We start from the raw sequence: 12,706 nt of genomic DNA, 5'->3' as shown, positions 1-12,706 counted from the left end.
AGACCCAGCTTGATGTGTAAGGGTGGTAACAAAATCTTCCTTGATTCAACAAGTGGTGGATGCTGAACACTTTTCCTCCCAGGCTCCAATGACTGTCGGAGTGGCCAATCTTTCTTGATGTAGTGGGAATCTCTTGCACGACTATCCCATTCACAGAGAAAACAGCAGTACTTTGTGTATCCAGTCTGCAGACCAAGCAAGAGAGCAACAACCTTCAAATCACCACAAAGCTGCCACTGATGTTGGTCATAGTTTATGCACCTCAAAAGTTGTTTCATGTTGTCATAGGTTTCCTTCATATGGACTGCATGACCAACTGGAATTGATGGCAAAACATTGCCATTATGCAGTAAAACAGCTTTAAGACTCGTCTTCGATGAATTAATGAATAGTCTCCACTCATCTGGATCGTGAACGATGTTGAGGGCTGCCATCACACCATCGATGTTGTTGCAGGCTACAAGATCACCTTCCATGAAGAAGAATGGGACAAGATCCTTTTGTCGGTCACGGAACATGGAACCTCACCTGCCAGGAGATTCCACTGCTGTAGTCTGGAGCCCAACAGCTCTGCCTTACTCTTGGGTAGTTCCAAATCCCTGACAAGGACATTCAGTTCACCTTGTGTTATGAGGTGTGGTTCAGAGGAGGAGGATGGGAGAAAATGTGGGTCCTGTGACATTGATGGTTCAGGACCAGAAGTTTCATCCTCTTCCTCGTCTGACTCAAGTGAGAATGATTCTGGTGCATCAGGAACCGGCAGTCCTTCTCCGTGGGGTACTGGGCGTATAGCTGATGGAATGTTTGGATAATGCACAGTCCACTTTTTCTTCTTTGACACACCTTTCCCAACTGGAGGCACCATGCAGAAGTAACAATTGCTGGTATGATCTGTTGGCTCTCTCCAAATCATTGGCACTGCAAAAGGCATAGATTTCCTTTTTCTGTTCAACCACTGGTGAAGATTTGTTGCACAAGTGTTGCAGCATATGTGTGGGGCCCACCTCTTGTCCTGATCTCCAATTTTGAAGCCAAAATAAAGGTGATAGGCTTTCTTAACCATAGTGGTTATACTGCGCTTTTGTGATGCAAAAGTCACTTCATCACAAACATAGCAGAAGTTATCTGCACTGTTCACACAAGTACGAGGCATCTCTGATTACTTTGGCTAAACAGAAATGTGTCCCTTTGCAAAATCAAACACTGACAAATAAAAGAGCATGACACTGTATGATTTCTAGAGCTGATATAGGGCAATTTGTTCAGCAGAGTGATGTAAGCTTCGTTATGATTGCATCATCCATGACTTCTAGGAATAACATGATGCAATTCATATCATGTATGACGCAATACCAGCTTCAGATTGCATCATTCATTGTTTTGCCTAAAAAGCAAGTACTGTCCAAACTCAGTCATAGATTTATTCATAGATCCAGTCAAAGATGTATTTTAGTCATTTCTGGTTTAAATTGAGATCCCTTCCCTTTATAACTCACTTATCCTCCATCATTCCCAAGTCAAGGGACGTATATACTGACCCAATAGCATATCTTGAAAACTAGAGCCAATCAACAATTTTAAGCATCATTTTCATTCTCAGTGACTCAGAATTAGTAAAGTTTGACTACATTTATTTCAGAAGCATTTTAGCAGTAGAGCAGTGTAAGCATGGGATTTTCAAAAACATTCAGAATTGGTCTAACTCTCCTCTGGCAGATGTCAGTGCTAAAGCTCCCACTGACTTCATCAGGAGTATAGTTAAGCCAATGCTGAGTGCTTTTGAATATCGCACCCTTAGCTTTTTGTTGGTTGGTTGCTTAATCTGCTCTGCAATGTATGTTTGGGAAGGATTGTTTAAATGTATGTGGGAGGAGCACCATGTAAACATCTGCAAGGTCATCTCATTGTCCTCTTTCAAGTCCCTCCTTAAAACTCTCCTCTGCCATGATGATTACAAAAAGATTTGCATATGGTTAAGGAGCTGGTGTGCTGTTACCACTCCTTTTCATGATGACTAATATAATTTCATTGCTTCTGTGTGTTCTCATTAGCTATTTGTTGAATCTACCTTTTCTCCATCATAGATTCCATGGACAGAAGAGATCATTGTAATCATGTATTTTAATATCCTGTACAACACAGGGCATATATTTTATAAAAACATCCAGTCCTCGATTTTAGCTTGAGTCATCTTATATTTAGACCACAATCCTGCATATGCTTAATTTTATACTCTGTAAAGTAGTTTCATTTAAGACAACAAGACTATTCACCATATTTAATGTTAAGCAAATGTGGAAATCTTTGCAAGATTAGTGTAATTGATTGTACTCTCTTTAGAGCAGGTATTATCTTTTAGTTGTGTGTTTGTACAGCATCTTGCACATTGACATCATTATCCATGACTGGCGGACAATCATGCTTCTAGGCTCTACCACAGTGCTAATAATAAAATAAATAATAAATAATAATAATAAATGAAAGTAATCAGTATTTGATAAAATGGTGATAGACACCTTAGACAAACCTAAGACAAACAGAACTTGCGAAGGACTGCAAGAAAGTCTTTAAAATTGAAGTTGGCTAGTAAGAAAGAGGGTTGAGGGTGATATCTTACATCAAGTATTATGTGAAAGCAGTCACGGCAGAAAGGAGAATCCAGATAAGACTGGTGCAATCTGAGAGAATCAGAATCAGATTGGGGTTGTCCAGGAAAGATAAGCCAGAAAAGCACAGAGGTTGCTGGGGGAAGCTGTTGGAATCCCTGGGAAGGGAGATAGTGGGGAACCTGTCAAGAAGAACAGAGCCTCCACATAGCAAGCCCTTGGAGGCAGTAATCAGTTCAAAGGAGCAAAGAAGAACTCTGCAGAAGTAGGGGTGAAGAGCAGGGAACTTCAATAAATCCTAGACTGTGAGAGGGACTTCCATAGGTAACAGTTTGAGAGCCAACTTTCTCCAACAGGGGCAAAAGCTGAGCCCAGACAGTGGGCTAAAGAATAGCCATAAGAGGGGAAAGGCATAGCTGGTTTGGGTCTTTTGTTTGGTTATCTAGTTGGACTTTTGTTACTCTAGATGGGGACTGAACTGGTAATAGAACATGGTGTTGCAAGTGTTTTCATTTCTAGTACCCACTATTGACCACATCTTTGGTTCTGTGATGGCCTGTCTCTTTCTGCATCTTACTTGGCAGGAGAGAAGGCTGGGCCAGACATAGAAAGAGACACATGCTTGCAGGACCAAATATGTGGACAACAGGGTGTGCTAGAGATGAAGAACCCTGCAACATCAGTACCAACGGGCACTTAAGTGGTAAGTACTGTTGCTTACACCATCTCTTTCCTGATACTGTAACAGTTGAGATCAAAGGATCTTCAGCTAACACCTCCTCTTGCATTTAATTAACCTTGGAATTTACTTCCCAGTTGGTTTGAGAGAGCTAGAATCTGTTGGTATTCAGTGCATGCTGTAAGGATTATCATCTTCCAGGCTTTTGAGAAGGTCGGTGGGTCTGAGGGTGATGAAAGGAATGGAAAGTTCATGCTGGAGGACTGGACGGGTGAAAAAGATTCTCTTATGCTTATTGGTCCAGTCTGCCTGTTATTTGTATAAATTGTTTGCATGTGCAACTAGTCCACAAGATAAACACTTTTTATAAATCTAAATAAATAAAACAGAATTGTGGAGTGAAATATTGTAGTAATAAACAAATCAAACATTTCAACAGTGAATGTGATTAAAACCATAACTATTCCGTCAATGATCATTTCCCACATGCAGTCCTCAAACTGTTATACGCACTAAATATAGCATCCAATGAGTTTAATGGTGATTTTTATCTCAGTATTGCAATAGAATGTGATATCTCTTCTCTCACTGGCTCTTTATGCCAGTACATTAAGTTATTCATATACTAATATATTTTCTCTGAAAGATTAGAGACATTCTCAAAGCAGGCTACATAATAATAATTAGAATAAGCATTTATATAGTGCTTTTCATCTTTAAAATTCTTTGCAAACATTATCCACAGAAATCAGGAAATATAAGTGGGCATTGGAGTGACCCTAGAGGAAAGATTTAAAAAGTTAAAAACAGATTACCTTTGATTTTAATATCTGGCAATTCAGTTTATTTCAGGGACATAGAAACATACTAATTTTTTTAATGCAATGTTGTTGTAGCCATATTGGTCCCTGAATATTAGAGAGACAAACTGGCTGAGCTAATATCTCTTATTGGACCAACTTCTGTTGGTGAAAGAGAGAGGCGTTTTAGCCTACACAGAGCCCTTCTTCAGATCTGGGATATTTTCTCAGAGCATCACTGCTAAATAGAAAGTGGAACAGATTGTTTAGCATACATAGTTAACACATATTTCAAGGGCCATTTAAGGTGAAGTTGTCCAGTAACACCTCTTCAGTCAAGGGGGGCACAGGTGTCTCTATTCAGTCCATGATTTTTAGTGTCTAGCAGAGTTATGAATTTATGTTCCCAGGTTTGTCTTTTTCAGGTTTCCTTTGAGGATGAGAACTGAGATGTCAGATATAAAGTGATCACTTTGTGAAAAGAGTGTTCAGCCGCAGGTGATATGGTGTTTTTGTCTTTTATCACTTTTCTGTGTGAGTTCATTCGAGCGCATAGTGATTGTCTGGTTTCACCCAATTATTATTGGGGCATTTAGTGCATTGCATGAGGTACACCATATGTTGTGATACGCATGTGTAGGACCCATAGATCTTGAAAGGTGTTATCTCCCATTACCCTATGACTGGAGAGGTATTAACAAGAGTTACAAAGGGATCTCACAAAACTGGGTGACTGGGTAACAAAATGGCAGATGAAATACTATGCTGATAAATGCAAAGTAATGCACATTGAAAAACATAATCCCAACTATACATACAAAATGATGGAGTCTAAAATAGCTGTTACAAGTAAAAAAAAGAGATCTTGTGATTATTGTGGATAGTTCTCTGAAAATAATCACTAGATGTGCAGCAGCAGTCAAAAAAGCCAACAGAATGTTAAGAGCCATTAGGAAAGGGATAGATAATAAGACAGAGAATATCATAATGCCACTAAATAAAGCCATGGTATGCCCACACCTGGAATACTGTGTGCAGTTCTGGTTACCCTATCTCAAAAAAAGATACATTCGAATTGGAAAAGGTACAGAGAAGGGAAACACAATTGATTAGGGGTATGGAACAACTTGCATAGGAAGAGAGATTAAAAAGACTGGGACTTTACAGCTTGGAGAAGAGATGACTACGGTAAGGTTAAGATAGAGGTCTACAAAATCATGAATGGTGTGGAGAATGTGAGTAAGGAAATGTTAATTAACCCTTCACATAACATGAAAACCAATGAGGTCAACTAATGAAATTAATAAACAGCAGGTTTAAAACAAACAAAAGGAAATACTTCTTCCCACAAATGCTACAGTCAACCTGTAGAATTCATAGCCAGGGGATGTTGTGAAGGCCAAAAGTGTACCTGGGTTCAAAAAAGAATTAGATCATTTCATGGAGGACATGTCTATTGATGGCTATTAGCCAAGATGGCTAGCAATGCAAACCCCAGGCTCTGAGTGTCCCTAAACTTCTGACTCCCAGATGCTGGGACTGGCCAACAGGGGATGAATTATTTGATAATTTCCCTGCTCTGTTCATTCCCTCTGAAGCATTTGGCATTGGCCACTGTTGGAAGACAGGATACTAGGCTAGATGGACCATTGGTATGAGCCAGTATGGCCATTCTTATGTTTTTAACAGCCCACTTCACCTTGAATGATCCCCTGAAAAATGTGTTAACTACTTATGCTAAACAATCTGTTTCACTTTGTATTTAGTATATATTTTATATTTTAGTATATATAGTATATCTGAGTATATTTTCCAGACTTGAAGAAGAGCTCTGTGTAAGCTCAAAAGTTTCTCTCTCACCAACAGAAATTGGTCCAGTAAAAGATATTACTTCACCCACCTTGTCTCTCTAATTTTTCCAATGTTGATTATCATTTTAGCTCTCATGTATAAGAGACCAGCATAAACATAAATGCAGAAGGGTGTGTGAATGCCCTCCATGATATTTTTTCAACTTGCAACTTAGAAAAATATCTGTGTAACAAATTACAAGAATTAATGGGCCAGATCCTCAGCTGGCATCAATCAGTATACCTCAGTTGAAGTCAATGGAACTGTGCTGAACTACACCATCTGGAAAATCCCCAAAATTTATGTAAGACCTGTGGTCTGAAACTCTAGATGGTAAGGATCTCTCCGTTCCCATCTGTTGGTGAAGAATGGTCACAGAGCTACTTAATATGCATGAGCTATTTACCCAGAATTCTAGAGGGACAGACGCTCCAGAAGGGGAAGGGGCTTTCTGCTATCATGTGTTGGTCAACAGGAAGAAGTACAGCTTTATTTGCATAAGCTTTCTACTCACAATTCCTCCAGTGGGAGTCACCATAATGGTACACAAACTCAAAGCTACCTTGGGAGAATGTTTTTTTTTTTTTATCACTGATGGATGGTTGTTGTGTTTTCCCAAGGTGATGCTATTCCCTTTTCTCCTAAGAAAATTTTCTGTGTTTCATACAGAGTCAGTGCTTGCAAGTGGAGATAAACTGCCTATTAAAGGTGTCCAGGAAAAGTATTTAGTGATCCCAGAAATTCTGAGGGAAGCAGGGGCTCAAGCCAGTGGCAGTGTATGTAAGTTTTAAGAAGGACCACTCTGTACTCTATTTGAACCTGAATCTTGTTGCTTCTGGCAACACCTGACTGAAGACTTTTGTGTGTGTGTTAGTGTTAGAGCTGGCTGGAAATTTTCTGATGTGATGTTTTTCCATTGGAAAATGCTGATTTAGTCAAATGGTCCAGCGGAACCTGTTGATTTTAGTGAAATTTCATCAGTATGATGGGATGTGTAACCCTTCTGCCCATCTGAGTTGGCAGCAACAAGGGCCGGGTTCAGTATCTAGGGGTTCCGTTTCAATAACGCAATGCAAAACCGACTCGAGCCCCCACCCAGTGACCTGGGACAATTACATACCACCCCCCGGGTGCCTCTAAGAGGCAATACTTCCCCTCTCGCAAGCACGGAGTCTGAGTGTAGCAGAAAATGTTTAATAACATGAGGTATCCAGGCTGGGAATCCATAAACTGAGAAATATTTTTCCCACAGTACTCGAGCGACATTGGTGGCCCTCTGATCACGTGTGGGATATGCCTGCGCATGTCGTGTATAATGGTCAGTCACTACTAGAATGCTCCCAATATTCCTCTTGTCTACTTTTAAAGACAAGAAATCAATGCATACCAGCTCCAGAGGTTTGTTGCTGGTGATGTTCTTCAGATATGCAGCCCTCGTGGGCAGAGTTTTCCTTTGCACACATCGAGTGCAGGTCTCACATTTCCTACGAACATCTTCAGCCATCCGGGGCCAATAGAACCTACTACGAATAAGTTCCAGGGTCCTCTCCATCCCTAAATGTCCAAAGTCATCATGCAGGACCTTCATGGCCAGGGCTCTGTACTCTCTTGGCAGCACTAGCTGTGCTCGTTGCTTTTGTTAAGGGTCTGTGGTCACTCGGTGTAGAGCACATCATCAGACTACATGACTCTCGACCTTTCAGGGAGAGATCTAGGAGGATTGCTCTCTCCGAGATGGAAGATGTGCGACAACATCTTCAGGAGCTGGCTGCGAATGGCATCATTACGGAGTCCCGCAGCCCATATTCCTCACCCATTGTGGTGGTCCGTAAAAAGAATGGGAAAATCCGGATGTGTATTGACTACCGCACCCTAAACCGCGGTACTGTGGTTGATCAGTACACCATGCCCCGAGTCCAAGATGCCTTAGACTGTTTGCTGGGAAGCCAGTAGTTCTCTGTGTTGGATCTTCGGAGGGGATACTACAGATCCCTCTGGGTGAAGAAGATAAGGAGAAGACAGCCTTCATGTGCCCATTAGGGTTTTATCAGTTCGAACGCATGCCCCAAGGGATTTCTGGAGCACCTGCCACTTTTCAACGTCTTATGGAGAAAGTTGTGGGAGACATGAATTTACTGCAAGTGTTAGTTTATTTGGATGAGCCCCCAAAAATGTAACCCTTCTGCCCATCTGAGTTGGCAGCAACAAGGGCCGGGTTCAGTATCTAGGGGTTCCGTTTCAATAATGCAATGCAAAACTGGCTCGAGCCCCCACCCAGTGACCTGGGACAATTACATACCACCCCCCTGGGCTCCTCTAAGAGGCAATACTTCCCCTCTCGCAAGCACGGAGTCTGAGTGTAGCAGAAAATGTTTAATAACATGAGGTAAACGACATCAGCATTAAATTGGGAAAACACCACAAACAGGATTCATAGCACAAACCATGAGCAAAAGACCCACCCCCAAAGTCCCAAAAGTCCAACACCCCAAAAGTCTCTTGAGTCCAGCAACCCCAAAATCACCCAAAAGTCCAACAACCCAAAAGTCTCTGCCCATGGTCAGTGCAGCCTCAGAGTTCAAAAGTTTATCTGCAGAGTCTTACCTCCCCCCCCCCCAGCCTGGGTGGAAATGGGGGGAAGAAAGGGGCACACAGGGTATTAAGGGGCACCTTATGTGGTCCAAGGCCGACTGCCCCGCCTCTCCGTGGGGTTCTGCTGGAGTCTTCACCACGAGCCGTTCCACTCCACCAGCCACTCCGCTGCTCCAGCTGTCCTGTGAGCCTCTCCAGCCATCCCACAAACTGCTCCACTCGACGCTCCCGCAAACTGCTCCGCTCACCATCCCGTGGGTGGCACCAACTGTCCCACAAACTGCTCCGCTTGCCGCTTAGCAATAAATCTTCAGGCTCCCCCACTAGTTAACACAGCACTCAGTGATCTCAGCTTATCGTGATTTCAGCTTGTAGTAGGGGAGCCCCAGTGCTAGTGCACTATTGGCCCAAAGTGAATTCAGCGTAGCCACCTGTAATTAGACTCTTAATGGAATCAAAATTAGCTCTGCTATTCAACAGTGGAGAGAGAAGGTGGTGCAATTGGTGTTTCAGGCCCTCAAAAGTGGCCTATACTATCAGGTACAAATACCTGTCCCTAGCCTCTCTCCATTCACTGGGTTTTGTAACCCATGCCGCTTGTCTAGCGAGTGCTACTTAGTTAAAGGTGAGTCCCTCTGTCATACAACAGTTCCACAGGCCTTGATTCACAGAATCAGGGTAACAACACTTTATTCTTCCTGCCCCAATAACAGAGAAACTGGGGATCCCACACCAGCCAAAGTAACCACTTTCAGTTGCTGTTGTCCCAGGCTAGGCGGGTGGGTGTGCCTATGCAAACAAGATCAGCCCCTGCATGGGGGGCACGCAGGTTGAGGCCTGATATAAGGACCCTGGACTAATGCTGGTGGGATTTTCTGTCCTCCTGGAAGAGGGGACTATAAGCAAGGGCGGGCACATCCAGAATGGAAGTAATGGAAAGGTGAATATATGCTTCTGCCTCCTCAATATTTTCCACACCCACAATATCTTGTGGAGGCATGAGTGGGATCTGGCTTTGTTTTCACCCTAGCATATGCATGGTGAGGTGCAGAGGTGAGAGCAGGAGGTGCTGGAGCAGCCATCATGGCACATGAAATTGGGTCAGCCCCCAGGTAACAGATACGGGACACCCAGTGGGATACCCGGACCAGAGGAGAGAAAGGATTTGGAGCATGTATGCCAGATCCAGGGGCGACAAAGCATACTCCCTCTTTGAGTATCAATAGCTCCCCTCATTCCCTCCTCCTATCTCTCCACACCAGAGGTAGTCAATAGGTGGACCACAGGCCAAATACGGACAGCCAGACTCTTTTGAATAGACCCCGAAATCTTTTTATTTACTTATTTTCATTGTTGTTTATTATTTTCTCTGGAGTATGTACCTTGACCACTAAATTTGTACCTTGACAAAAAATAATTGACTACCTCTGGTCTAAATTGGTCTAAAAACTCCTAATTTAATCTATTCATTTATTGCAATAAGGACTAGCACCAATGAGTATTTTATTGGAAGTTTGATGGTTCATCTTTGTATTGATTTGCTATACATTTTGAACCTGACGTCTGCACAGTCCCCAACAGGCTGAATTACTTTTCATTCACAGCAAGCTCCCACACTCTCCCTACCCCTGACTATAAGAGATCTGGCTGAAGTTTGAGCCATGAGAAGAGGCAGACCAGCACAGGCTGCAGCAGCTGTCATTAGTAAGGGGTGGTAGACAAGAGGAGACTGTTACCCCACCCCCAGTCATAATGCCAGTGGTAACTCTGCTCTTCTACAACAGAAACCAGGAAAGTTTCCAATGGAAAAATTTCTAGTTGCCTCCTTGGCAGTCCACCTGGAAGGCTGATTGGGAATCTGGGAGCTGTGGAGCCAGAGCTTGAAGATTCCGAGCTCCACAGGAGCCTGACTGGAAAGGTGATGCAGAATCAGGGCTTCCTGGCTCTTCGGGAGCCCACAGGAAGGAAAGCTCCTCAGGGTAGCTGGCTCTCCAACTCCTGGGGCAACTGGCTCCCTAGGCTCAATTCTCTGACTCCCAAGGGCAGCCAGCTGTGCGGAGTGGGTTGGATCAAAAATAAGTAAGTAAAACATGTCTTTATTCCTTTCGGATAAACAGAATCATCTGTTCTCAAACTTAATCTATTTTTATACTCCCAGAGAATATAATGTGTATTTGGAAAATCACATGTTCCCAAGAGTCTGATGAAATTTCTATCTCCAAACTTATGTTTGTATGTATGTAGTCAGTTGTCCTTGTGCAAAGTGGTGTAAAATGCTACTAAGCTAAACCTCCATGATAGAGAATTAACCACACTATCTCCTTTCCCTTTGCCCACCAACATCATGCATCTTACACACCAAAAAGCCAAAATTCATTAGGTTTCCTTTGCAGGATTAGGAAAATCTGCTAAAATACTTACATTTGATTTTATACTAGCTGAAATTCTATACAGTGTTTGTGAGATAAGTTATAATTTCTGTCCAGGACCTCTCAAGGGGAATAGTGTTTTGAATAGTCGAAGTTTTCTGAAAACAATCCTTAGAATTAATAATTCTAAAGAGTGTATTACTGCTCTAAGGTATTAATTACCAAAGACTGTAGGAAACTCATCTTGAGACTAAAGTAAGAGACAAGCGAACATGGTGGAAGGGATGGCTCAGTTGTTTGAGCCTGCTAAACCTGGGGTTATGAGTTCAGTCCTTGAGAGGGCCATTTAGAGATCTGGGGCAAAAATCTATCTGGGGATTGGTCCTGCTTTGAGCAGGGGGTTGGACTAGATGATTTCTTGAGCTCCCTTCCAACCCTGATATTCTATGAAAAAGGCTTACCAAAATGGATACAGACATAGTATTTGATTTTCGACAATAAAATATTTTCAGTCTAGCATTCTGTGTCCATATGTCTTAATCTAGTAGCAATGATGCTATCTTTGTGGGATATTAAGTACAAGAAACAGGCTTCCTTGCACTTCTTACTAAGCGGTACAACTGTATTCTGCTATTTAATATTTTACACAGTATTAAAAGCTAGAGTTGCAACTAGCTTTCAGTTATAAGATTGATTTGTATAGACTACAACAGGGTTAAAAAAAAGAACTAGATAAGTTCACAGAGGATAGGTCCATCAATGGCTATTAGCCAGGATGGGCAGGAATGGTGTCCCTCTGGTTCCCAGAAGCTGGGAATGGGCGACAGGGGATGGATCACTTGATGATTATCTGTTCTGTTCATTCCCTCTGGGGCACCTGGCATTGACCACTGTCGGAAGACAGGATACTGGGCTAGATGGACCTTTGGTCTGATCCAATATGGCCATTCTTATGAGCATCCAACTTCCTTAATTTCCTTAAAAGAAGATCCTTTTTTATTTAAATTGTCCCTGTTTTATCTGCTAGAGGATTATTTGGGTAAAGGGCGGGGGGTGTCCTGGAAGAATGTGAGGTTAACTGAACAAAGTTTCAGAGAGATGAGAATTTCAAAGTATGTGCTTTTTCACTTTCAAAAAAGCCTGTTTCTGTGCATCATAGTTGTTTTTAAAAATTGGTTTAAAACCTCCAAATTTGATTGTTCATTTATTGCAATAAGGACTAGTACCAATGAGTATTTTATTGAAAGTTTGGTGGTTCATCTTTGCATTTTGCTATATATTTTGAACCTGAAGTCTGCACAGTCCCCAAGATGCTGAATAACTTTTCAGTGTTTTTGACTGAGACGCAGAAGCTCTATAGGAACAGACACACCCACCACATCCAACGGCCCATAAAATTGATATTCTGCAAGATTAGAAATCACATTCGACAGGCAGGATGTTTTATAAGGCCTTATCCAAAAGTCATCTATATAGTTAACCACATGGCACTCAATTAGTCTTCCTCAAAATCATAAATGAGTGAATTAATGGTAATAGGAATTTAAACATGTGGTTCCAGTGAGTCCCAGTACTGCAAACTAGAGGTTTAGGCGCCAATCGTATAAACATTTATGCATCTGCTTAACTTTCCTACTGTGACTAGTTGATTGACATCAATGGGACTACTCACAGTAGTAATGTTAAGCATGTGCATAAATGTTTGTAGGAATGAGGCCCTAGACAGCCAGTTTGGGAGTGATGGTTCTGAAAATTCTTGGCCTCTTATATTGTGGTTTAGATTTGCTATTGGGTAATGGATCTGCTATG

This window comes from Terrapene carolina, unplaced genomic scaffold, assembly GCF_002925995.2.
Source record: "Terrapene carolina triunguis isolate 2854851 unplaced genomic scaffold, T_m_triunguis-2.0 Scaffold85, whole genome shotgun sequence".
NCBI classification, from domain to species: Eukaryota; Metazoa; Chordata; order Testudines; family Emydidae; genus Terrapene; species Terrapene triunguis.
This window is presented reverse-complemented; position numbering follows the sequence as displayed.